A 24548-nucleotide genomic window follows, 5' to 3' on the forward strand; every position below is an offset into this window, starting at 1 on the left:
AGAGGGGCGATGGCGGAGTTGTGGAAGAGTGCCGAAATGACTTTTTGATCTCAGAGAGGAAATTGATGCCGTTATAAAGAGCAAGAACAGGGCTATTGCTGAGTCGTCAGACAGGAAGCGGCTTCACTCGCTTGCATTCCTCACTGATCGTTTGTGCTGCCTCAACGCTAAAATTCAGAGAAAAACCAAACTGATTACACAAACGTATTGCGACAATAGGGCCTTTTAATCTAATTGAAGCTTTGGGAGCGGCAGATGAGACGTGAGAAATCTGGTCAATTTCTAAACTGGATGGCACTGGAGGATGGGGATAAACTTTCCTAAAATAACTTCGGTGACCTCCTCCACGATCTACAAAAAGAATTTGAGGGGCGCTTCCAAGACATCACCAACCTCACTGATGATTTCTGAATTTTCTTGTTGCCGTTTTTGGTGCTGGCAGATGACGCTGTGCCCGAGCTACACATGGAACACCCAATTGAAGCAGACATTTCAGGACGTGGGTGTACCAGACGTTTACAAGTTTCTTGACGATTTAAGCTCCCCTGCGCCACGTCAACAGGCCGCCAGGATTATTGTCATTTTCGGAAGCACCTACTTTTGTGAACACCTGTCTCCTTGCTAAAAGTGAACAAGACAGCTCTCCAGTCAAGGATGACTAATGAACACCTGCGATGAACCATGAGGGTAGTCTCTGTGCAAAAAGTTTATATGAACATTTCTTCTTTCGTCGCAGCCAAGTGTTGCCAGGCATCAAGCCAGAATGGTTAGAATAGCAGCAGCTATATTGTGCTTCTTAAGGATTAAGGCTTGGTGACTTTTCTAAATGATACTCGCATTATTTTCTCGTCTGTTGGGATTAATAACGCTTTGTTCTGGCAAGCTACCCTCATTCATTTTTTCCGTAAGGCACCCATTGTGGTCAGCATGTGTTGAAGCATTACCGTGGTACAAAATTGTTTATATTTCAGGATCGGCATCCATATTTTAGTCATCCTGGAGACCAGTAGCAATATATTTCTGAAAGCCCGATGCGAAGTTCTATTCAGAAATGACTCGACATATTTACACAGATTTCGGAAAGAACTACTTGTTTATTTCAAAATGGCAGTGTTAGCTGTGCTTGTGAGACCCCCCCCCCTACCCCCTTCCACGTGTGTGAACCTTCTTCGCTGTCCCGGCCCTTGCGGGACTAATTTTCGTGACTGCAACCCTCTCATTGCTGTCAGTTTGAGACCCCTCATTTCAAACAATCTGAATGCTTCTAAATCAACAACAGCAGAGCTGGACAGTACCAAATGAAATGAGTAAATTCAATTGGGAAGGCGACGTTACACTTTCACCCCACTATTTTCCAGGATGCTCCCAATTTACCTAAGCAAGCCAGCTGTAGGATCTGGTTTTATTTAAAGGGGCCATGCAGACAAAATAAAAGTTTCTTTTATTCGAAAGATTTCATGTTTTATAGTGCCCCCAGAGCTTGTAAGGCAGGAAACAATTGACTAAGAAATTAACCAATTTACTTTAAAATGTTGATTCTCCCACCAAATCGTGTGTTTTCGTGACGTTTCCCATGATGTCACAGGGGCAGGTATTAAGACGAACTTCCAGCGCATTGTTAGGCTCTGGAGCATTGCTTACTGTCAACCCTCTCAAATGGTGCGACCATACGGAGCCGCTGACCGGTCTGCCTTTGCTTTATTTTTGACTGCATTTGCACCTGGCTTGCTTTTGTTATGGTAGAAAATAATCGTTTCGTAAAACATGGGGCACGCTTGACAAATAGGGTCACAGACAACGTCACTTACGCCAATCAGCCAGTATTGTGTAAGACAACTCCACAGCCGCAGACTGCTGTGCAGCTAAAACAAGCATAGTGCGCCCTGTACCAACAGCAGTGCGCATTGATACTTCAATGCTTATGTGTATTTTCATAACTTTCATTGTTTACCCCACCATTTTTATTGCTGTAAAATGAATATGACTTACATTTACGAGCAAATAGCTTCTTCAGCAAGCTTATCAGCCCTGCCTAACTTGCGTTTGCTTTTGCTGGCCTCAGCCAATCGCACAGCTGGGCACTATGACATCGTAGGTTCTGTTGTGCGAAATAAGCTAGTGGTTCATGGCCACTCCCTTTTTCCCTAATTATATCGCTTATTTCAGTGAGGTGTGCATTAAAATCAGTGTCAGTATAATTATAACGTGACAATCTTTCGAATGAACTAAACTTTTGTCTTCATAGCCTCTGAGTATAAACTGAAGGACAGCACTGAACAACTTGATCAAATAAACCAAGAACTGCAAGGCTAATCAAAATGATTTTATAAGGGCTCAACACAGCCAAAGCTATACAACATGTTCAAAAGCCCGTTTAGTATAACTGGCACATTAAACACCAAAATTTCGGACTGAGATGAATGCAGTCGCACTAAGTGGGCTAATCACATTGAATACAACTGGGCCTTCGTATCCAGACAAAACAACCTTGACTCAATACAAACAGGATGGCCAGGCGTGACTGAAACAATTACTGACCGCTTCACAATGAGCATGCTTTAACGTGTGACTTTTTACTTCAGCTTAAGTATGCTACCAGCAACACCCATGCCACCCAATACCGAAATAACAAGCTCTGTCTTTGGGGAACATCCTGAAATACACATTATTAATCCCATACTTTCAAGCTGCCAAGTTTCCTATACTCTACGAGACAGCAATCAGCAGGTTTTGAGCCTATTGCATATAATGGCCTCCTTCAGAGGAAACACCCCACAAGCATGTACAGCATGCACCAACCTATTGCGCAGCCAAGCCAGAAAGGCACACACCCGAGCCAGACACATCTCGCGACTTGACTTAAATCCAGCACGGTCCCCCAAGCTCCGTTACAAAATCTCAAGTTTAGTCCCTCTTTGCTGGAATAACTATTGCATCTGACTCAGGAAAATGCGCAATGCCACTTGCCCAGGGCGCAAAAGCATTGCATTGCAACCCAGACCAAAAAAACCATTGCAGGCACAAATGGTCGTGTACAAAGAACTGAACAAAACAGAAATGCTATTGGTTTCAAATGGGTCAATGGTGTTTTGCACAGGTCCAATTGGACTCCCAATGTTTTTTTTTTCTGCTGGGAAAAGTCTCGAAAAAGCACTGCCTTTAGTGTAAAACCATCGCAGGTCACCCGTAATGAAACTCTAACCAATTTCCATTGCAAGGAAAATTTTCATTGTTACCGTCACCGCGGCAAAGAGAAAAATTATACAAGGTGAAGCCCAATAATGAGATCAGTTACACTGAGAACACACCTGCGCCCACGCACAAAACACGACAGCATGGTAGTGACGGAAGAAAAAAATTGCTACTTGCTGCCACCTGCTACAATTTCTGTAGAGCTCTAGATTACATCAATAAATAGTTGCCATTGCAGCCGTAGACGCGGTGAAGAATAGTCACGGCGGCACTTGTCTCTGCACAAAACACGGCACATCACGATGATTCCTTGCTCGCGACACGATAAACGATGGTCGAGAGGTTTCCAGATGGGCTGCGCACGACCCCGCCTGTACAACGCATCGGCAGGAGACCGTGGTCGTAGTCGCAGCGGCACCGAGAACTCGCACTGTATATACCACGACATGACGCAATGATTCCTTGTTTGCTTCATTATTATTCGCGATCGGAACGTTTAGAAATGGGTCGCGCACAGAATCACCGGCACAACGCATCGGCGGGGACCCTGGCTGTAGTTGTAGCGGCAGCGAGAACTCACACGGACGTCCACAGCTGGTCCGCTTGCTGGTTCATAACTCCTTGATCCATTGTGGGCGCCAGCACGCACGAATGACGGTAGTGATTTCTTCAAACACATTCACGCACACACAAAAACAACGATAGGCCAGCCATCACCACAACAAACATCGGGGGGGGGGGTGTATGCTTGCTGCCTTGATGTTGCGGCACTGGACCTCAAACTAAGCTCCGTGTTTGTATGCTGCCGTCAGCACAAAGGAATGCTTCGGGAATTTATAACTCGATTAAAATAGTCACGAAATAGCCGCGCCGTAATACAATCTGCCGAAACTAGGCCTCGCGATTTTCCTTGGGATCGCCTCGACTCGCTTCGCTGGGGAACCGCCATGTTGTTGGGGCTGAAACATGCTGATAGCCCTGATTGGCCAGTAGGAGGTCGGTAGGAACCAATCAGGGTCTCGGATGATGGCTGGCGGAACGCGTCATCACCGCGGACCGGCAAAAAGTTGAAGTTGGGCAACTTCTGGCGGAGAGCGATTTTCGGCCGGAAGGCACCGCGTTCCGGCCGCCGGAATGATTTTGGCCGGAACGAAACGACCTCGCCGGAGGTACCGTTTATGGGCCTTTTAGGCCAACCAAGACTGCGAGGGAAATTCTTTTTTTCATACTCCTGCTCTGCATCGCAAGCCATTAGGAATTGCCTCCCGCCCACTCCCCCCCCCACCCAACGCCAAGTGTTTCTTCCTGCTTTTCCTTCCTCTTGTGATGCAATATATCAAACAGTGCGCGCAAACTGCTTCTCCGTGTTCGGTTTTTCTGTTCCAAGGTATCGAACAAAACGCGCTGAATATTTTTTTTTGCTTTTGTTCTTTAGAATGACGGGCTATATCCAGCTCATGGAACGCCAGGAAACGTGTTAGCAAAAGGTTAACAGCTGTCAACATTTTTTGCGGACGCTATACGGGTGGTTGCGCATTGGGTGGACGCCGGCCGGATGCGTTTTGTTCACTCAAGTAACAATTTCGCGTTAAAAAAGCCGCCTAACTGAGTTTTAAAAACATCGCGTTAAAAATTCTTATTCGGCAAAGACTGACCACAACGCACCGAGAGAAAGGCAAAATAACAACGATGGCAGACCGCGCAAACACGTCTATAGCGGAGAAGTGAGCATTAAATTCAGCGCCAGCCGGTGCAGTGGCATCGGAAAGAGCTAAGAAGAATTCCCCCGCACCTCCCCGAAGGGAATCGTGCAGAAATGCGAATGCATTGGGTGCACCGATAAGTGTGTTGCGAGTAATGGCGTAATTAATGACGAGAGTGCGAACATAATCATTTATTCATCAGCACCTGTTTGTGTTATCGTTGTACCTGACGGCCACAATCACTGCCTTGTGATCGCTAAAGTGCACGGTCAAAGGGTCTTTGAGAAGCATACGCGCGTCACAGTTTCGCGTAAAGACCAGATCAATGCAACTCCCGTGAGTGGTAGTGGGGCACGTGTCGAAGCCGGCAGAGAGACAATGCATAGAGTGCCTGGTTACACGCCCGAGCGAGCTCCTCCTCTCCCCTTGCCCTCCGCTACTCCCGCCCGAGCTACCACCTGCTCCGGTTGCTAGGCGCGCCACAGCTGTTGCTAGGGGCGAGGAGGAGCGCGGAGAGATAACACCTGCGGGCGCACGCCCACGGAGCACGACAACCCCCGACTAAGAAATGCATTCGCATTTACGACGACGATGACGACGGCGAAGTCAGAACTACGAGGCGCGCGCTCACGTGCGCTCGCGCTGGAGGAATGCAGGCGCACGCCGGCCAACGGAGCAAGACAACCCCCGGCTAATCAATGCATTCGCATTTAAAACAATGAATAACAAATTCGGCATGCGGAATCGGCGCGCACGGGGAGGTAGCTATGTATGAGGGTGGTCGTAGTTTTGGCACATACCAAATGGCGAGATCGGGCAGCATCAAGATTTTTCTGGGCCTAATTTGCCCGCGTTACGAAACTATGATTTGGAAACAAAAAAATTCGGATGAAGAAAAGCGTCCCTCCTCTAACGAGGGCCTCCTCTCCCTCTCGTCGTATTCTCTTTCTTGCATGGTCTAGTCGCCCCATTTCTGTTCATGACGATGATGGTGCCAGTACGTTATTCATTAGAATGCGGGGACACCATGCGGCTCGGTTTTCCTTTTTTGTTCTGTTATATTTCTGGAACTGATTACAATCACCCAGTTCAATATGCTCAAAGCAATGTATCGTGCATAGGCGAACTTCTACCAACTGGAAACATAAAGGACTGTATAAAAAGCAGTAGCTCCGCAAACAACCATCGTCCAGAGCAGGCCCACCTTAGGCAGCCCTGTATCGTTTCAATGGGCGATTGATTCAGAATATTGGTCATCAAGAAGATAGCTTTGCCCCCGTAATCATACACTAATTTTAGCGCACACTTCAAAAAAATAACGTACAGAACATGGGAAGCAGGTAAAGAAGTGTGGTTTCACAATATGTAACGTCGTCACAGGGTCATGATTGGGTAAGGAATAGCAACAGGACTAATCTACCACCAATAAACTCCGATCGTGGGAGCGCGTCTAGTAACTTTTGTACTTCCTGCTTGAATGTTAACATGCAGTAAACAAGCGCATTACGTGTTTTATGATTTATATTCCGTACCCCTGAGATTTTGTGGTTAGAACGTTCTAACAACGGAGGAGGCGTGTCTCAACATAAAGGCTGGAAGCAGGAAAACACTTACCCATTCTGCCCACCAACGACTTTTCTCCAGAGCCCACTTCCCCATCCGTTTGCTCTCACCCCGTTACCTTTAAGCTGCGATAAATGACACCATCGGCCCTTTGTCAACCTCCCTAGCATAAATTTCCCCAGCGCTCTCCTGATTTGTCACTATTATCCCTCGACTGGTTCACACTTCCCTGGCAAAATGTGGTGACTCTTGGCTGGCATGATTCTTGAATGCGTGTACTTTTCTGCATACGTGACGCCATGTTCTTTTGCTCTGTGAAGCCTCTGTAATCACTCGATGCGGTTCTGTATCTACGTATGCAAATGAATTTAAGGTTGCAAAAAAGTACAGACAGAAAAATTGGAACGATTTAGATAAGATTAGCATGCCCTGTACGCAAGGATGACACTTTAAATTGTGAAGTGAAGGAATTTTTTTTTCTGAGGGAGCAGCGCAAACTAGACAGGACAAAAGGGTAGGACACAACACGAGCGCTTACTAACAACTGAAGTTTTTATTAGAAATTGGAAGAACATATAAAGAAGCCTGCGTACTAACACCCCGTGACATAGGCCCATGTCATGGCCTATGTCACGGGGTGTTAGTACGCAGGCTTCTTTATATGTTCTTCCAATGTCTAATAAAAACTTCAGTTGTTAGTAAGCGCTCGTGTTGTGTCCTACCCTTTTGTCCTGTCTAGTTTGCGCTGCTCCCTCAGAATGAATGTATACCAACTGGCCCAGTTCTCGACCTTGTTGAATTTTTTTTTTTTGCAAATTTGATTGGCAACAAAATCTGATGATATTTTTTGGACCACGATCAGAAAATACATATACAGAAAGAAAAGCCAGCAATCGAAAACGCAAAGAAGGAACAGAGGATTGATTTTATCTTCGTTTTCCCGCTTTAAAGTACGCCGATATTTTTAAGTTAAAAACGAAAAGGGTGAAAATTGTTCTGTTTCAGTGGAAACCGATACCACAACCTTCCGTACACGCGTCGGATGCCATTACAATTATGCTGAAGTGTAGGCCGCGCTCCTTACACTTTGTGAGTATGGGCCAATGTAATTGCACTCCACGCTTAGGTGTGGTTACCAGTGCCGCTCAGACAAGTTAAAGTGAAGGGGACCTTTTTTTTTAACCCCCGGGCTGCAACTGGAGCCAAGTCGAGAAGTGATGAACTGAAAACTAGCAAAAAACTTACTAATGCTACCGCAGCACCTAGACTGCCAGAACCGAGAACAAATATGTGAAAGAGCGGTCAGTTGAATGAACACATAAAAAATGCACCCGTCGAGTTGAACAAGACGTAGGGAAACGAATCTGTTGTTTTTTCGTTTTGCGTTAGGTCGATTTTTTTAAAGAAAGAAAGTTGAGAAAAGCATGTACATCGGTTGGAATGGCCAGGTTCAGAAAAGCGAGTGGAAAAGACACCAAGAACGACATACGGGAAGTAATTTCCTGCTTTCGGCGAAAAATGTAAATCTGCAATTTGGAGGGAATTAATACATTTTAAGAAGCACGTTCTTGGCATTACATTCAAAACTTTAACGTGGTGGAGACGTAACTCAAATTACAAGCTGCGTGCGACTTTAATAGAGCGTTCTGTCAATGTCAATGGTGTTTTCGGTAGGTGTGAGAACGGTGTCCAAAATATACCGTGCATGCCACAAGCACATTGCATTATTTCACAGCGTACCTATTTCTCTGGTACCAGAAGGACGGCGTGCATAATAAAGACGTTCAGTAGTTACTGCTTTAGAACTCATAGGACCGAGCACAGGAACAGACCTGGTGTTAATACTAGCAGCCAGATATTTTCTTAGACAATACCTCACAAATGGATCAAGAAGTAAGGTATTAGATTGCAAGCGAATAAATTATGCCCAACAAATGCATGCTCTTAGAAACGACTAGACTTGGAAATAAAAGCTACTTAAGTTAAACAGACTTTGTCTTTTTGCTTCCTACAAGTGCATCTCAGAACACAAAACAAAATAAACATTTACACAAACAAAGTTAATAACAAAGCGAAAAGAAAAAAATATCAACCGCCCGACAAGAATTCGAACAGAAAAACAGGAAGGCAGTGCTTCGGAGGCAAACACCCCTTGTTGTGTGTTTGCGAACTGTGTGTGCTTAGTGTGTTTGCTCTGCGCGCAGGCATAAAAGAGAAACATCACGACGCCTCAGGCATGCGGAAGCTACTGTTTTCTCACTCCACTAAATTGTATTACGACGTTTCATTCGCAGTAAAAGTGCACTGCACTCACTGATTGCTACTGAGCCAGACAATTCCGCAAAGCAAGTGCAGACCTTCTCGTCCCACTACCCAAGCAGAATGAAGACTCGCCAAATACGTCAGCTTCCGAAGGACTAGAATACCGTTTTGCTCTTCAGCGAATTCGGAAGCAGAATCAAGATGTTGATACTACAGATGCTGATACTTCTTGCAAGCTGCACATTTTATTAACAAGAAAATTAGCGGTAATAATACAGGAGAGACAAAGATGAAACCGGAATGACTAGGGCGATCACCGCCTTTTTTTGGACAACTGAAATATGGCTGCAAACACACGATGACTGTTTTGATCAGTGGCCGTAGAGCGCTTCTACAATTTAGCGAACCTGTCACGAAGGAATGTGTTATAAGCTAATACACGCGGTAGGACGGTAGAGTCGTGCAAATGTCGCGCACGCTTTTTATAAATCGTAGAGATACTTAAGCTTGACAGCTTTTCCGGGGCTTTCCGAACTTCTAGTGAACCGGTAGCTTTTGTAATGCTATCTTTGGAGTTCACGATGCGCGAGTGAGGTATATTCTTCTTATCTTTGTTCATCTATTATATGTGAAGCGATACTTTTACTTGAACCCACAATCCCCGCAAATGCCTGTAGAGGAGGGCTCTAGGGTGAGAATTCATAATATTCAATATTACGAATTTTGCCAGGTCCCTCTTTTTTCGCAATACTTGTTGGTGTGTAGAGCAGTATGTACCCAAAAAAGGTGCCAGGAATGCGACCGTCTTGGTTACGGTGTGCATTGAATTGTAAAAGCGAGTTCCTGTGTACCACTTCATCCGTTACACAATAAAAAATTTTTACGCCCAAAAGGGTGCTTCAGCTTGTCGCCGCAGGATCACCCTAAAAACTCAAAATTTTGCACACTTTAGGGTGCTTGAATTCTGTCGCCGCAGGAGCACCCTTTGTGAAGCACCCCAGAAGACAGGTGCCTTATAACACCCTTTTCGACCTAAAAGTATCCTAGGGTGCTACATAGCACCCCAATCTGTAGGAGCATCTTCTGCAAAAGCACCCACCTAAAGGGGTACAAAAAGGGTGCGTCATCCTCGGTTCACAAATGGTGCAGCAGGTGTGAGACCACATATTGCACAATATGACACACGATTATGGTATGAAACGTTGGTGCTTTCCAAGCTCGGCTCTGTGAGACATTCTATTGAAGCTCAACGGCAGCTGATAATTTCCTTGAACTTGTGTCGCCGATTGTTAAAACATATATTTAAAGAGTCAGGAGCCACATCTCAGTACAGAGTTATGACTTTAGAGGTAGTTGATTATCCAAAACTTCGTAAAAAACCAATTATATTGTAACGTGGCGGCAGATGACACGAACCATGAGGCGATGAAGCGATGTATTTACAAGACTATTTACAGGCAGCCATAACCAAGCACGGCTTGGCTGCGCCGCGCACACAGCTCTTCGTCGTCATCATCCTTGGTGGTGGGCCATGGCGCCACGGGGATTGTCCGCCACGTCCCGTGACATCACCCCGCCGGTCGAGGACGACCGTCCCGGTCGACGCCGACGCAGCTTGGCGAATGAATGCGGATGAGTGTGTGATGAGAAATGCAGACGAATTGCTTGCCGCCACGGATGACGATGATGGTGTTGATGACGCCTGGCCCAGCAACAGCAACGGCTTCAGCCGCGACGAAGCGCCAAAGGTCCTGAGGCCACGTCGGACGGAAGGGCGGGGGAATCCATCATCGGCTTGTCTGCGCACTTCTGATCTCGGCTGGTCGTCACTTGGGTCATTCGGGCTGGGGATACGAGGTGGGGGACATCGTCGTTCGGTGGTCTCGATCGGCTGGGCTGGGGCTGCCTGGCGCGGCTTCGTTATCAATGGAGGCAACGTCCATGCCGATGCGGTGCGATGCTAGGACCAGGATGGGGATGACGAACCCGCACCTCCACCAAATGTAATGTGGCGGCAGATGACACGAACCATGAGGCGATGAAGCGATGTATTTACAAGACTATTTACAGGCAGCCATAACCAAGCACGGCTTGGCTGCGCCGCGCACACAGCTCTTCGTCGTCATCATCCTTGGTGGTGGGCCATGGCGCCACGGGGATTGTCCGCCACGTCCCGTGACAATATGTTCACTTTGCCGAACTGCAGTACACATCATTCGAGCTTCACTGCACAGCTAACCATGCTATGCAGTGAAAGCAATTAGGTGTGCAAAACTTCGACCACACAAAACTTGCTTGAACCTTAAAACCCTTGGCTTCTCAGTATTGCATCAAACTTCCAATCACGATAGCTACCTGCAATGTTTAGAGCTTTATTCTTGAGCTGAGCAGGAAGGTTCAGTATGAAGGAAGACCAAATGCAAAATGTGTTTCCTCCGTACTGCGGCTCATAATATAGTTCCCTCCTTACTGCGGCTTATAATCTACTTATAAAAGTTGGGTACCCAAGCCATTTATTTTCGTTTGCATTATTCTTTTTGTTTTACCAAAAAATATTCATATGGTACAGCACGTGCAAGGTTTGGTGGTATATGGAGTTTTATAACCATACATTTAGACTAAATGACCCCACATAGCAATAACAAGAACTGCAAATATCACAGAACAATGCATACAAGTTCCCTGGTGAAGCCCATGGTTGAAATGTAATGTCATGGTTCATAAAACACTATTTTATCATGAGGCTAGCTTGTACATGGTGCCTTGCATTATGTCCCTGCCGGCAGATGTGGGGTAATTTGTCACTGTTGCAAATGAAAAGCCAACAGCCGGGGCCCATTAGTTTTGGCTAGTATTACGAGGTTCCTCTGGGCAACCATTCTACGTCGATAGACTTTTGTAGAGTTGACTAGAACTGAAATCAGCAAAAGATTCTCCACAAAACATTCAGTCTATCCGCAGCTTTAGGGTTTGCTAATTTTCATATTTGCGTTTCTTCTGCCTTTCTTAACAACATTTTTCTTTTGATAAGAAGGTGCATAACCAAAAGCAAAAAGCTTTTCTGTAAACCTTTGGTAGCTATATAATTGTTACAAAATATTTTACTCTAAATATAGCAGCCTAAACTGAGAATATTTGCATTTAAAAACATTAAAATAAGTTTAAATTGATTATAAACTTTTAGCTGTTTTTACGCAGAACTGTACATGGGACATGAAGTGCACCACAGGGAGGGCTCTGGATTAGCTTTAGCAAATTTGGGGCATTTAAGGTGCACTGAAATCTCTACACATGCGCTTTTTCACTTTCTGTATCCACCAGGAAAACTGCTGCCAATTTAGACAGTAATTCTTAATAGTAGTTGACGTGCATTTTAAAATAATCTCAAACATTATAGCCACAAAATTAATGTTTAAAAGTTGTAGACATTGCGCGTTACACCAGACATTGGGCTACACTGTCATGAGCTTTGACATCTACAATTACCTCTACAAAGCAAGCTTATGCTGGTAGAATGTTTCATACCATAATTCCTGTGTGTTCAGAGCTCACGTGTGAAGTATGGATACTGCTGCTTCTGCAAGAACCGAGGATGAGCACCCTTCCTGGTTCTGAAAAAAAAATAACTGAGGAAATTCCTTAAGCAGGATTCTGAAACAGGGTTAAAAGAAACAAGAATGAACAGGAAATTCTTTCAAAACATGTAAAGCAATGCAAACAAATATTTATTTCAACTTCATTTCTACAAAAGACCACCCCATGAAGACTGCTGATGGGGTATTGGCTCAAAAATAGAGCAGAGAGCACTTATATAAATGCTACAGGGAGCCTTCGCAGCCAAAAATTGTTTGAGCACCTGAACTACTCACTGTTCAACAAACTCATAAAAAATGTTTGAATGCATAAAAAACCAGTGGTAAACACAGGAAACAGTTAAAACAGAATGACGGCACAAGTTTGTCCCGTCGTTCTCTTAGAAAATTATAAAGTAGGTGACAAAATTAAAACGACAGCAAATTGGTTGGCTTTTAATTTTAAAAGATAATATAAAAATTAATGGCGTGAATGAAAGTGAGCAGCACGCAAAGTACCATGTTGCTAGCCCGACATTCCACTTTGAAGCACAATTTCCGCTTTCAACACTACATAGGCTAAACATGCAATGAGGCATTCCTTTAGGCACACAAAATATGCCATAATTGTTAAAAAAGCTACGAATTAGTTGAAAAAACCTGACCACAACAAATTAGAATTGGTGACTAGATACAGTTTCAGAAATACACAGCGACATCATATAAAAATATATGGTTCCCATACAAAGATTGATCATAACAAATATTCAGGACATTTATCAGACTGGCATCAATGTGCAAAGCAGCTTAATGAAGGAAGACGGTCTTCACTAAAAACATGTTAATATTGGGAGCTCATGTGCTTCCCTGCAAGTTGGGTGTGTAAACCCACTGACACCCTAACTAACCCGACTGAATCATCACTTTATAGACATTGAGGAATTTTACGAATTTGTTTATTGTAGCGAGCTGTCTAGTTTATTTCCCTATTTTTCTTGGAATTTTGTGCCTAATTCTAAATTTGGTGACTAGATAGCTTTTACTATGGTCATGCCCTGGTGACAACGAATAGTTGATTTTACTTTTAAAAAATTTCAGTTTTGTTTTATTGCTCACCAGCCAACGATATGAAATATCAGAGGTGCTTAAAACGTATGTTGGCATTCCCTTCCTGCAGTGTAGTACAACTAATCATGACGTTTACCATAATTTGTTCACAAATCGTAATATTTGGAAAGTATTTAGCCGATTGAAAATGTCATTTCAGAAGCATGCACAATCAACAAGGCCTCAATGACTCTCACGACACGGTTCACTTGTTTCTGGCACAAATAATCCGAGTGCAGACACATTCCACCGAAGACGAAGGTAACATGCCCTCTTGGGTGATGAATATTTAAAAAGCCTTACGAGTAAATTAGCTGCTGAGCACATGAAATTGTGGCAGTAAAACAAAAGATCCCTCTGCGGCATCTTTCACTTGGAGGAGCGCTTGCCCACAAACTTTGAGAAGCTGGAAAATGTTCCATGAGCCGCTCCAGCCAGCAGCAACGATGCAGGACACAAGTTGGTAGGCGGACCGTTGGCATCCTGCGATTGTGAAGATATTTCTGTTTAGTAGATGCTCTTCTTTTTGTACCACTGTTAATTTCACCTTTAACAAGCAGCTGAACTCCTTAATGTTTGCATAATAAAATGCTGCAATGTGGAACAGTTAGCAGGGTTACTTCAATTTTGCTTTTCTACGAATTTTCACAATGTAAGTAATCTGCACACAACTACAATCAAAGTACAATTTTCACCTTCTTCACTGCTAACATCAGCGTTTGACTGCTCAAGCACAAATACAGGTTAGACATGTGAGCAATCTGCTAAACTTATCCCCACAAACTGAACAATCAGGCATCAGAAATCGGGAAGGAAGGAGGTGTCACCTTTAAATGGCCCTTTTTTCGTTCAAAACATAAACAACACCTGGAAGCTAGAAGCATGAGAGGGGGTCTCTCACGCTGACAATGTCAGAACATAGCTTGCTAGTGGGCACGTGAATGATGTGCACAATGTGTTTCTTGAAAATGCGTGCAAAAGCTTGATTTATGTGTAGGACGAGAATTGCAGCACGTTTTCACACAGGCCTTGTAGACGCTTCTGCCTGCTAATGTCAATGCGGATTCCTGCTAGTCGCCCTCTTCGCTTCTTTCTGCATAGAATGCTTTAGGCAGCCACAAGGACTGCATCAAAACGTGCAGCAATTACCTACGTCCCACACATCGGTGAAACTCTCGCACACATTTTCAAGAAACGCAGTGCATACATCGTGCATGTGCCCACTAGCGAGCTATGTTCTGACATTGTCAGCGTGAAAGACCCCCTCACGCTCCAAGCTTCCGGGTATTGTTTATTAGATTCCCTGCGCTGAATGTAAATCAGTGTACATTGGCGAAACAGGCAATCTGCACAGAAGATTAATGCAGCACTGGAACGAAGTGAACAAGGGCCATGCAAAAACAAGTCCACTGGCCGAGCACCCTGAGATGACGGGACACATGGTCGACTGGAACAAGACAAAATTACTGACAACTGAGTGCAATCTATCTTCTCGATTACTGCTCGAGTCCCTCATCGTTCAGACGACGCCCAACATTATCAACATAATGGATGGCAATCTGCACCATATCTATGCAAACCCATTGCGCCGCGTAATGCCCAATATATAGCTTCGTTTTCCACGACACATGCTCACCGTGAACAAGCAACAAACCGTTAAATGGCTTTCTTGACTTGGTCAGTGACCTACGTTTCATCACTGCAATAATGATTTTACCTGCCTACACGGCATTCCGTCAAACACTGGACTACACCACATGAGCCATTGCCGTTCCTAACCTGCACCAGAGTATATAACCTTTCACTACTGCTATGAGATAGACCTCTGGCGGCGCCCCAGCAGCTTGCGACGTCTGCTGCCGCAAACGGGCACGCTCCAGGAACGATGACGCTGGGGCTGAGCCACGAGTGGCGAGTGCTGACCACGCGCTTGCAGTGCGCGCTGGGCACGAGCGTGGACTAAAGGGGGGACCCCAGTTTGGGTCCACGGCGCTGTAGCGTGCATACGTCTGTCTCCTCATCTCTCTGTCGCCGTCGCGACATTGGTGACCCGGACGTTGCAGCGGAGCCACGTACTCAGAATGGACCCTCCCCGCGACGCCAGCGGTCCTTCTGTGTCCACCGCTGCCTCTTCACCTGGCATCTCCGCCGTCGCTTGCCGTTTGCCCCCCTTCAGTGCTAAGCATCCCGACGTGTGGTTCCTTCAAGCCGAGGCAAGCTTCCGAGTCAGTCACATCACGTCGCAAGAGACCCGCTTCAACCATCTACAACAGTCACTGCCTATTGAGATCGCGGTTCAGGTTCGTGACATCCTTGCCAACCCGCCTACCACGAACCCTTACAACACGTTGAAGGCCGCCATCTTGAGCCGCACGAGCCCTTCGGAACGGCAGCGTTTCCAGGGGCTGCTTTCTGCAGAGGAGTTGGGTGACCGTCGACCTTCGCAGCTCCTTCACGAACTGCAAACCCTGCATCGGCGACGCACCTTCTGCCACGCACTCCCGTTTGTTGAAGGAACTTTTCCTGCGACGGCTCCCCTCTTCTGTGCAGATGATCCTCGCGACTGCTTCTGACCTTCCCTTATCCGCGTTGGCCGCGCATGCTGACAAGATAATGGAAGTCGCCACGTTGCATCCGCCTTTGTCCACGGTGGCATCCGCTCAATCTTCCGACCATACCACCGTGGCGGCGCCTGCTACTCCTTTGCCCTCACCGCTATCCAACGACCTCGCCGCTCTCCGAAAGCGCATGCAAAACTTGGAGGAGCTTGTCGCCTCGGCTGGTTACAGCTCGCCGCCGCGTCGCAACCCTCGAGCTCGCCGGTTTTACCCTTCTCGCCGTACCCCGTCTCCGCAAGTATTTCGCCAGGAAGGCACGACGCGCCAGCCACCTCAACACCCTGATTCATTGTGCTGGTACCATCGCCGCTTCGGTGCAGCGGCGCAACGTTGCACCCGTCCTTGCAGTTGGCCGGGAAACGGGACGAGGGATCGTTAGCCGTGGCGACCGATTCCCAAGCCAGCGACAGTCGCCTCTTCTACATCACAGATGCAACCAGTGGTCAACGTTTCCTAGTTGACACTGGTGCTGAAGTGAGTGTGCTCCCCGCTAATTCCTGTGACCGCACTCAAGCACCACTGTGCCATCTCCAAGGTATTAACAAGTCCAGCATTCCCGTGTACTGAAAAAAATCCTGATGGTAAACATCGGCCTACGCCGTGCGTTCCGCTGGATTTTCCTCGTGGCCAACGTGAGTCACGCCATTCTAGGAGCCGATTTCCTTTCACACTTCGGCCTCCTGGTTGACATGGCCCGAAAAAGAATCCTGGACGCCACAACCAGCCTTTCTGTCATCGGCAAATCGTCTCCAGTCCATCCGATCGCATTTAGGCTTCTTTGCGACCTACCTTCTCGGTACCGGGAATGGCTGAATGAGTTTCCTTCCCTGACTGCCCCTCCACACTGGACAAAGCCAGTGAAGCATGACGTCGTTCATGAGATCATCACCACCGGTCCACCTACGCACGCCGTGGCGCGTCGAGTGGCTCCAGAGAAACATAAAATCGCGGAACAGGAATTTCACCATATGGTTAAAATCGGCATTGCTCGCCCATCATCGAGCAACTGGTCCTCGTCGTTACACATGGTCCCGAAGAAATCAGGAGACTGGCGACCCTGTGGTGATTACCGCTCCTTGAACGTGGCCACTGTACCCGACAGGTACCCCCTTCACCAATAACCTCAGTGGATATACCATCTCTTCAAAGCTTGACCTCCATAAAGCCTACCACCAAATCCCCGTAGCCCCGGATGACGTCAAGAAAACTGCCATCATTACACCGTTTGGCCTCTTCGAATTCACTCGGATGCCTTTCGGGTTACGCAACGCAGCTCAGACTTTTCAGCGCTTCATAGACGTCGTCCTCCGTGGTCTACCTTTTGTTTTCGCATACATAGATGACGTTCTTGTCGCCAGTTCATCGCTATCTGAGCACCTGCACCATCTGCGGATAGTTTTGGAATGCCTAGCAGAGCATGGCCTCATCCTTAATAGCGAAAAGTGTGCGTTCGGGTTGCCGTCGTTGGAGTTTCTCGGTCATTTCGTTGACTGCAATGGAATTCGCCCTCTGCCAGACAAAGTGAAGGCCATAATCGACTTTCCCCGACCTGAGTCCTTGCGCCAACTGCGCCGTTTCCTAGGGCTGGTGAATTATTTCCGACGGTTCATCCCGGACTGTGCGGCCATTGTTCAACCTCTCGAAACTTTCCTTCAAACTTCCAAGTCTCCCGAGTGCAGTCTTGAATGGTCTGAAGCTGCTGATCGCGCATTCACTACCACCAAGGAGCGCCTAGCCTCTTCTACCCTCCTCGTGCACCCGCACCACAACGCTCCCACAAGCCTGATGGTCGATGCTTCCCACTTTGCGATTGGAGGTGTACTTCAGCAGCACATTCGCGGCAGCTGGCACCCGCTCGGTTTCTTTTCGAAGAAGCTTCCTCCCACTGAGCAACGGTACAGCACTTTCGGACGGGAACTCCTGGCGGCATACCTCGCTGTGAAGCATTTCCGCTTTTTCCTCGAAGGCCGCAGCTTCGTGATCTTCACCGATCACAAGCCCCTTACGAACGCCTTCAAGTCATCGAAGACTACATATTCTCCCCGAGAGACGCGACATTTGGCTTAACTTGCAGAGTTTACGACGGACATTCGGCATGTCAAGGGAGTTAACAACATTCCAGCCGACGCCCTTAGCCGTATTTCCGCCATACAGCGCTCCGGTTTCAGTTCTCAGGAGTTGGCCGAAGCCCAAAGCGATGACGAGGAGCTCGGAACTCTACGTTCTTCAAACAGCTCCTCTCTGCACCTCGAGGACATTCTATGCCCCGATTCGGGAATCAGCATCATTTGGGACAGTGACCCGGTCTCAGGCCGCAGACGGCCGTACCTTCCTGCCTCTCTCAGGCGCATTGCCTTCAACTCTATTCACCGTCTCTCTCATCCTGGAGTTCGTGCCTCACGGCGTTTGATTGCCGAGAGATACGTCTGGCCGGGCATGAATACTGACGTACGCGCCTGGGCCCGTTCCTGCCTCGCCTGCCAACAATGCAAGGTCTCTCGGCATACCACATCGCCTCTGGCTACTTTCCCACTACCGGACTCAAGGTTCGCCACAATTCACGTGGACCTTGTTGGCCCACTACAACCATCTAAGGGCTGCCGCTACATCTTGACAGTGATCGACCATTTTACCCGCTGGCGGGAGGCTTCCCCAATCGACGATATTACGGCTGAGACTGTTGCTTCCACGCTTATGTCGACGTGCATCGCCCGTTTTGGCGTGCCGTCGGAGATTATCACAGACCGTGGCTGCCAATTTGAGTCCACACTCTTTCGCCGCTTGACATGCCTACTCGGTGTTACTCACCTAAAAACAACGGCCTATCATCCTCAAGCCAACGGCATGGTCGAGAGGTTTCATCGTCAGCTCAAGGCCTCGCTGATGGCTCACGAATCACCTGAACAGTGGGCCGTTCACCTTCCTCTTGTGCTGCTAGGATTACGGACTGTCATCAAAGATGATCTTGGTTGTGCCGCATCCGAAATGGTCTACGGCACGTCTTTGCGATTACCGGCAGACTTCCTGGTCCCTCCACAGCCTCAAGATAACCCTTCCTCTCCTGGCCCATCCTACGTAAAGGATTTAACCCGGTTTTTCAGCTATATCCGTCCCCAACCGCCACGGCCGTGTTCCACAAAACCCACTTTTATTCACCCAAGTCTTTCTGTCAGCCAATACGTTTTCATCCGTGGTGACAGTGCCCGCCGGCCACTTCAACCGCCCTACCCCGGCCCTCATCTCGTCATTTCACGCGGCGAGAAGACGTTTACAGTTCGCGTTAACGGCCGCGACACTGTCGTTTCCATCGATCACCTCAAGCCCGCTTTCACCGAGGCCGAACCGCCTGCCTTCGACACCACCATCCACCACTCCACCCTGAACACCACCACTCTCCCATCCGTTCGCAGCCCCACCCGTGAACATCCCAGCGCAAAGACTGTCCGTTTTGCCGACACTCCGTCTGAAGACCGTGGGGGGGGGGGGGGGGGGGGGGCTATGTGGCGGCGCCCCAGCAGCTTGCGTCGTCTGCTGCCGCAAACGGGCACGCTCCAGGAACGATGACGCTGGGGCTGAGCCACGAGTGGCGAGTGCTGACCACGCGCTTGCGGTGCGCGCTGGGCACGAGCGTGGAATAAAGCGGGGACCCCAGTTTGGGTCCACGGCGCTGTAGCGTGCACACGTGTGTCTCCTCATCTCTCTGTCGCCGTCACGACAGACCCATAAACGCACTTCAATATGGCCTTTATATTTAGCTCTTGGAAACATTATGTATAATTTTACCTTTAGGTTGCACCTGCTACAGCAGCTGGTAATATACCAAAAACATAAAAAAACGGTGGTTTAACACGCCAAAGCTACACTTGGGATATGGGGCGCACTGTAGGGGAACGCTTCGCATTAATTTTGACCACCTGGGTATTTTTGTGCGCATCGAAATCTCAAAACACGGGCGTCTTTACGTGTTGCCTCCATCTGAAAAGCGGCCACACCAAGCGGTATCTAACCGACATTCGCCTCCACAGCACACCACCCTAGCCACTGCAGTGGGTTAAACATGTGAAATAAAGCGAGTTTTGGAGTGCAAAGGAAAAAAATAATCACGCGTCTTATTTTCCCAATCGATGTGCCTTTTGAAATCCACCATGCAATCCCCCCTCCCCTACCGGCCTATCAAAACACCTTTGTCGTAAGAGGTAATCAGGCTGTTGTTAATGAAGTAAGTATTTACAATCCGAGACTTGCCACCGTTAAAGTCATGCACTTTGTTTTAGAAATAAGCGACATTAGCCATTTGCAGCACCAGGAGTTAATTGTGTTAAGATCAGATTGAAAGCATTGACGGTAGTAGTTGAAAGAAATTGTGTGATAAATTATAACATCATCTGCAAATAGACCTACATGGGAGGATATGCAACATGGAAGATAGACCAAGCACACCTGCCTGGGGGGACAACAAAGTGGCACGAGCAAAAGAAGTATATAGTTATTAGAAGTAAACTGCATTTGAGAAGAATGAAAATCTTTTGCTCAAGTGAGGACATTAGGGTGAAATTTGAGAAGCAGTCTGTGGTGTGCAATGCTATTGAATGCTTTAGAAAAATCGAGAAAAACTACCGCAGTTTGTAAGCCTGCGTCAATGGATCAATGTAGATCGTGAACAAATCCTGAAAGTTGTGTTTCTCAAGTAACCCTTGTGAAAACCATGGTGGTACTCGAATGTGATATTGTGATTTTATAAATACTTAGCGACCTGAGAGTGGATGAAATGTTTCCCGACCTTGCACATGGTGCTTGTTAGGGAAATTTAATGGTGATGTACCGTCTCCTGATTTAAAGATTGGTGCTACCTCGACTATCTTCCAACCATTGAGATTAGTGCCTGTAATGAGAGACTGCGAAAAAAGCGCTGTCAGAATTCTACAGACTGCAGGATGTACTTTTCGGTATAGTATGATTAATACCAGTATGATCTCAAGTAGACCAGTTTGTATTGCAAGTTTAAAACCATATCGAAAGATCCTAAATGTTTGCTTGGCTTGATTACATACGAATACTTGCTTCAAAGTCAGTTCAATTTCTCTTCTTGCCCTTTATTCGTCGGCCCCAGATTGTCTTCAATATCTCTGCTAAGCAATGACACGCTCCATACGCACAGCACTGCTTCATGAAAATGTTTCAAATAATCAGAGGCCACAGCACTGCTAACAGGTATACATCATGGCAGGTTCCACAACATGCAATAACTAACCTGAAAGTACATAATCGGTGGGTGCACCGATATGGCAGCAGTGCCTGGACCGATGTGTCGAGCAAATGCGCTGACTTCTGAACGGGTGGTCCTAGCGGCCAGATGATGGATGAATGACCATTCCTGGCGGCAAAGCATACGGAGCACCAACGAAAGGCCAGGCAGTACTTGGGTACAGCAGGTGCAGTGTCGGTTGGCCAAGGGAGGCCCTGGCAAAGCCTTTGAAACTGGACTGGAAGGCAGCTGACCCAGGACAGCCAGCAGCAGCACCTGCAGGTGCATATTCTGTGAGTGTGCTGACACTTGTTGAAATACAAGAAGAGCACACACAAAGCACGAATGCTTACATCAAGTAGATTTTTAATCGTTTAAAGGCAGTAACCTCCAAGGCACTAATAAGAACATTCCCGGAACACCCCAAGTGAAATTTAGGTCACAGTAAGAATGTATTTATTAGACCCGCAGGTACTATGAGTGGGGTATGCATGATATATGCAAAGCTAGCTACTCAGCTAATTTGCATCGAACGCATGCTAGCAGCTCATCTGTATCCCTCACTTTCAATCGGAACTGGTGTGTGATAGTTGAGGCTCCTCCATTTCAATGTCTGACTTGTATCTGCACGTTCAATTCTCCAATATAAATCGAGTTGAGTGAGTGCCTACAGCTTTCTTGTTAGTCTTTGTATGGCCTGCGGTTTTGCGAAAATGAGAACTTGCGAATTGGCTCAATTTTCTGCACTAATTTAAACAATACATATGCCTCTGATATCAAGCCCCAGACTTCCCGAGAGCTACTCTTGCGGAATCGGCAGGCGCCTCGTAGGCGTTGTGAAATCTCCCCCACTACCCCGAGACTATGCTAACTCCCTGCGATGCCACATGCGCGCATTTCCCCTTCAATTTGCACGTATGTGAATTCTATACCTCTATGAACTCTCAGACGGGCGTCGTCATATTTGTGCCGGACTCGTGAAGCTCGGCAACGTAAATTACCGCATTCTCTCGCTGGCACCCGGCCCGAACTCTCTCACCGTTTCCTGCCCTAGCATACTATTTTCTCCCCCTTGCACTTTGTAAATTCTCATCTGTTTAACGCGGCCCGAACTCTCTCACCGTTTCCGGCCCTTGTATACTATTTTCTCCACCTTGCACTTTGTAAATTATCTTGTTTAACTACACCTCGTGCGCCCTCATCTCTTGCCTGCTTTTCTTCCAGCACAACTCCATCAGCACCCGGTCGACGCGTACGCTGTCGGGGCGCGTTGGCGAGCGAGTGCGGCAATTTCATGACGTTGTTGTCGAGCTTCACGAGAACAGCACACATATCGCGGCCCGAAGACCGCGAGGCGTACGGTCGCCGGTCTCGCGAGCGCAATAGCTGCGAAGCGCACTGCACGGAATTCGTGTAGGGGGGGGGGGGGGAGAGATTTCACAACATCTACGAGACGCCAGCCACGGAATCAAGTGTACGCTTTTTCACATGCACTTCCAGGGAACCTCCTGTTCATGTTATTTCTTGGTATACCGCGGGTATTCACGAGGGAGGACTAATCACAGCGTTGTGCCACTCACGCGAAATTGCGACTGCGATCTGCAACCGCAAAGGCACTGTTTGAGAGACACATAAACAAACGCCCTGGTGTTAAAGAGCCTTGCGTGATGTGAAATTATTAGCAGCCGTGTACCATAGCGCGAGCATCGTAGCCAAGGTCTAGCTTCAGCGTAAATTGATGCTGACTTCCGCGGAAACGGTGGACTGGGCGCCAAACAAGTATACTAACTCACGTAGACTCTCAGAGCAAACGAGATGGGGTTCAGCGAATTACTGACCCATAAACACCAGAACTCGTTCCAACCAAATGCAGAATAATAAAAAATGCGTACTTACCCGAGCAAAAACGATATTTCCAACGTACAATTCTCCTTCACTGTCGTGTTCATCTCGCGGACACACGAGCACGCTTTGTTCTGATGCAATGTCATCCACTTTTGACACGCAGTATTTTATCCGCGAATGATCGGTCTTCCGGGGTCCCCATGTTCAACACACGCGTATGTTGGAAGGGTAGACATCACCCATCAAGCTTCTAAAACTATGATTTAAGCTTGAAATAGATAAAACAGATTATATCACGCCACCAACCACTCGACACAAAACGCCATAAAAAAACCCACAAAAAGTGAGAGATAGTTGCCAGACTTCAAATGCAGCACCTCTATGTTTGAAGAAAATTGTGTTAGTACTGTAATGTTGGTAATTATCTTTCTGCTTTCAAATTCTGAAATGTGTTTATAACTTAAATTTAAGCTTTTTAAACACAAAAAGTGAATACACATAAAGTAATTGATTTATATACTGATATTGCAAAGTGGTTTGACGTTTGTTTTTGTTTTGTTTTCACGGCGGGCTTCTCAAGACAGAACGTGCGAGAAAACGAGCTACTTTGGGTTTAGGAAGAGGGCGGTAAATGTCGGCGTGATAGAAAGCAAGGAACAGGCGCTTACCCTGGTCGTAAAAAAATGAGCTAATGAAATCCTCACCTAAAAAAAAAACCACGTTCGACGAGGAATCGAACCATTGACCTACAAAACAGTAAACGGACGCGTTAACAATCAGCTATCTCGGCGGGCGGTGTTCGAGGCGCCTAAAACAACTCTATACTTACGTAAGTTGTCAACGAATATTATCGCTTGTGTCTAGTTTATGCTGCATTTTTGAAATTCTGGCTGTCCTAACGCTTGTTTCTAACGAACCGGTCTTGCAGACGAGGCCGCATTGCTAGCGCTGCAAGCGATTGAACCAAAGCTCCATTATTTGACTCAAGAAAAGGTATCGCAGTCAACCCGACCTTTTCTGCGCAAGCCACGGTAGCCACGAAATAAAGGAATGTGCCGTTAGAATTATGGCGTTGATAACGCTTGTTTGACCGGCACCGTCTTACAGACAAGCAACGTCGCTCTAATACTACAAGCGATGTCACTCCTGGCACGTCAGACGCATCAAACCCATCGTGTAAAACGACTGCTAACAGTGCGAAAACCTCTGAGTTTGTAACAAGTGGGGATTTGCGGTGGCGGCGACGTAATAGGTACAGCAAGCAGGTAGGCAGAACCGCAGCGTAGGGTTACCACCTTTCCCCGAAAAAAAAACGGGCCTTCCGGGGGGTGGGGGGGGGCAAGGGGGGATATGTTTTGAAAAAAGACGCCATGTTTTTTTACATGCAGTGCCATTTATTGTAGTGTTTTCTTAGAGAGAAATTAACATAACGTTTGTACTG

At 47.0% G+C, this 24548-nt stretch overlaps 1 long non-coding RNA gene and 1 other non-coding gene across 2 annotated transcripts; one reads left to right on the forward strand and one right to left on the reverse strand.

Moving 5' to 3' along the window:
• Nucleotides 1-6831: 6831 nt before the first annotated feature.
• Nucleotides 6832-6934, forward strand: LOC144180775 (U6 spliceosomal RNA). Its single transcript, XR_013324556.1, has one exon. It is a non-coding gene; the product is annotated as a U6 spliceosomal RNA (small nuclear RNA).
• A 5566-nt stretch (nucleotides 6935-12500) lies between these two features.
• LOC144180725 (uncharacterized) lies at nucleotides 12501-23274 on the reverse strand. Its single transcript, XR_013324527.1, has 3 exons — nucleotides 23159-23274; nucleotides 21269-21538; nucleotides 12501-13882 (listed from the first exon to the last, which is right to left on the reverse strand). It is a non-coding gene; the product is annotated as an uncharacterized LOC144180725 (long non-coding RNA).
• Nucleotides 23275-24548: the final 1274 nt, after the last annotated feature.

Source organism: Haemaphysalis longicornis, unplaced genomic scaffold (assembly GCF_048455015.1).
Source record: "Haemaphysalis longicornis isolate Haplotype H1 unplaced genomic scaffold, Haemaphysalis longicornis Haplotype H1 scaffold_4, whole genome shotgun sequence".
NCBI lineage: Eukaryota > Metazoa > Arthropoda > Arachnida > Ixodida > Ixodidae > Haemaphysalis > Haemaphysalis longicornis.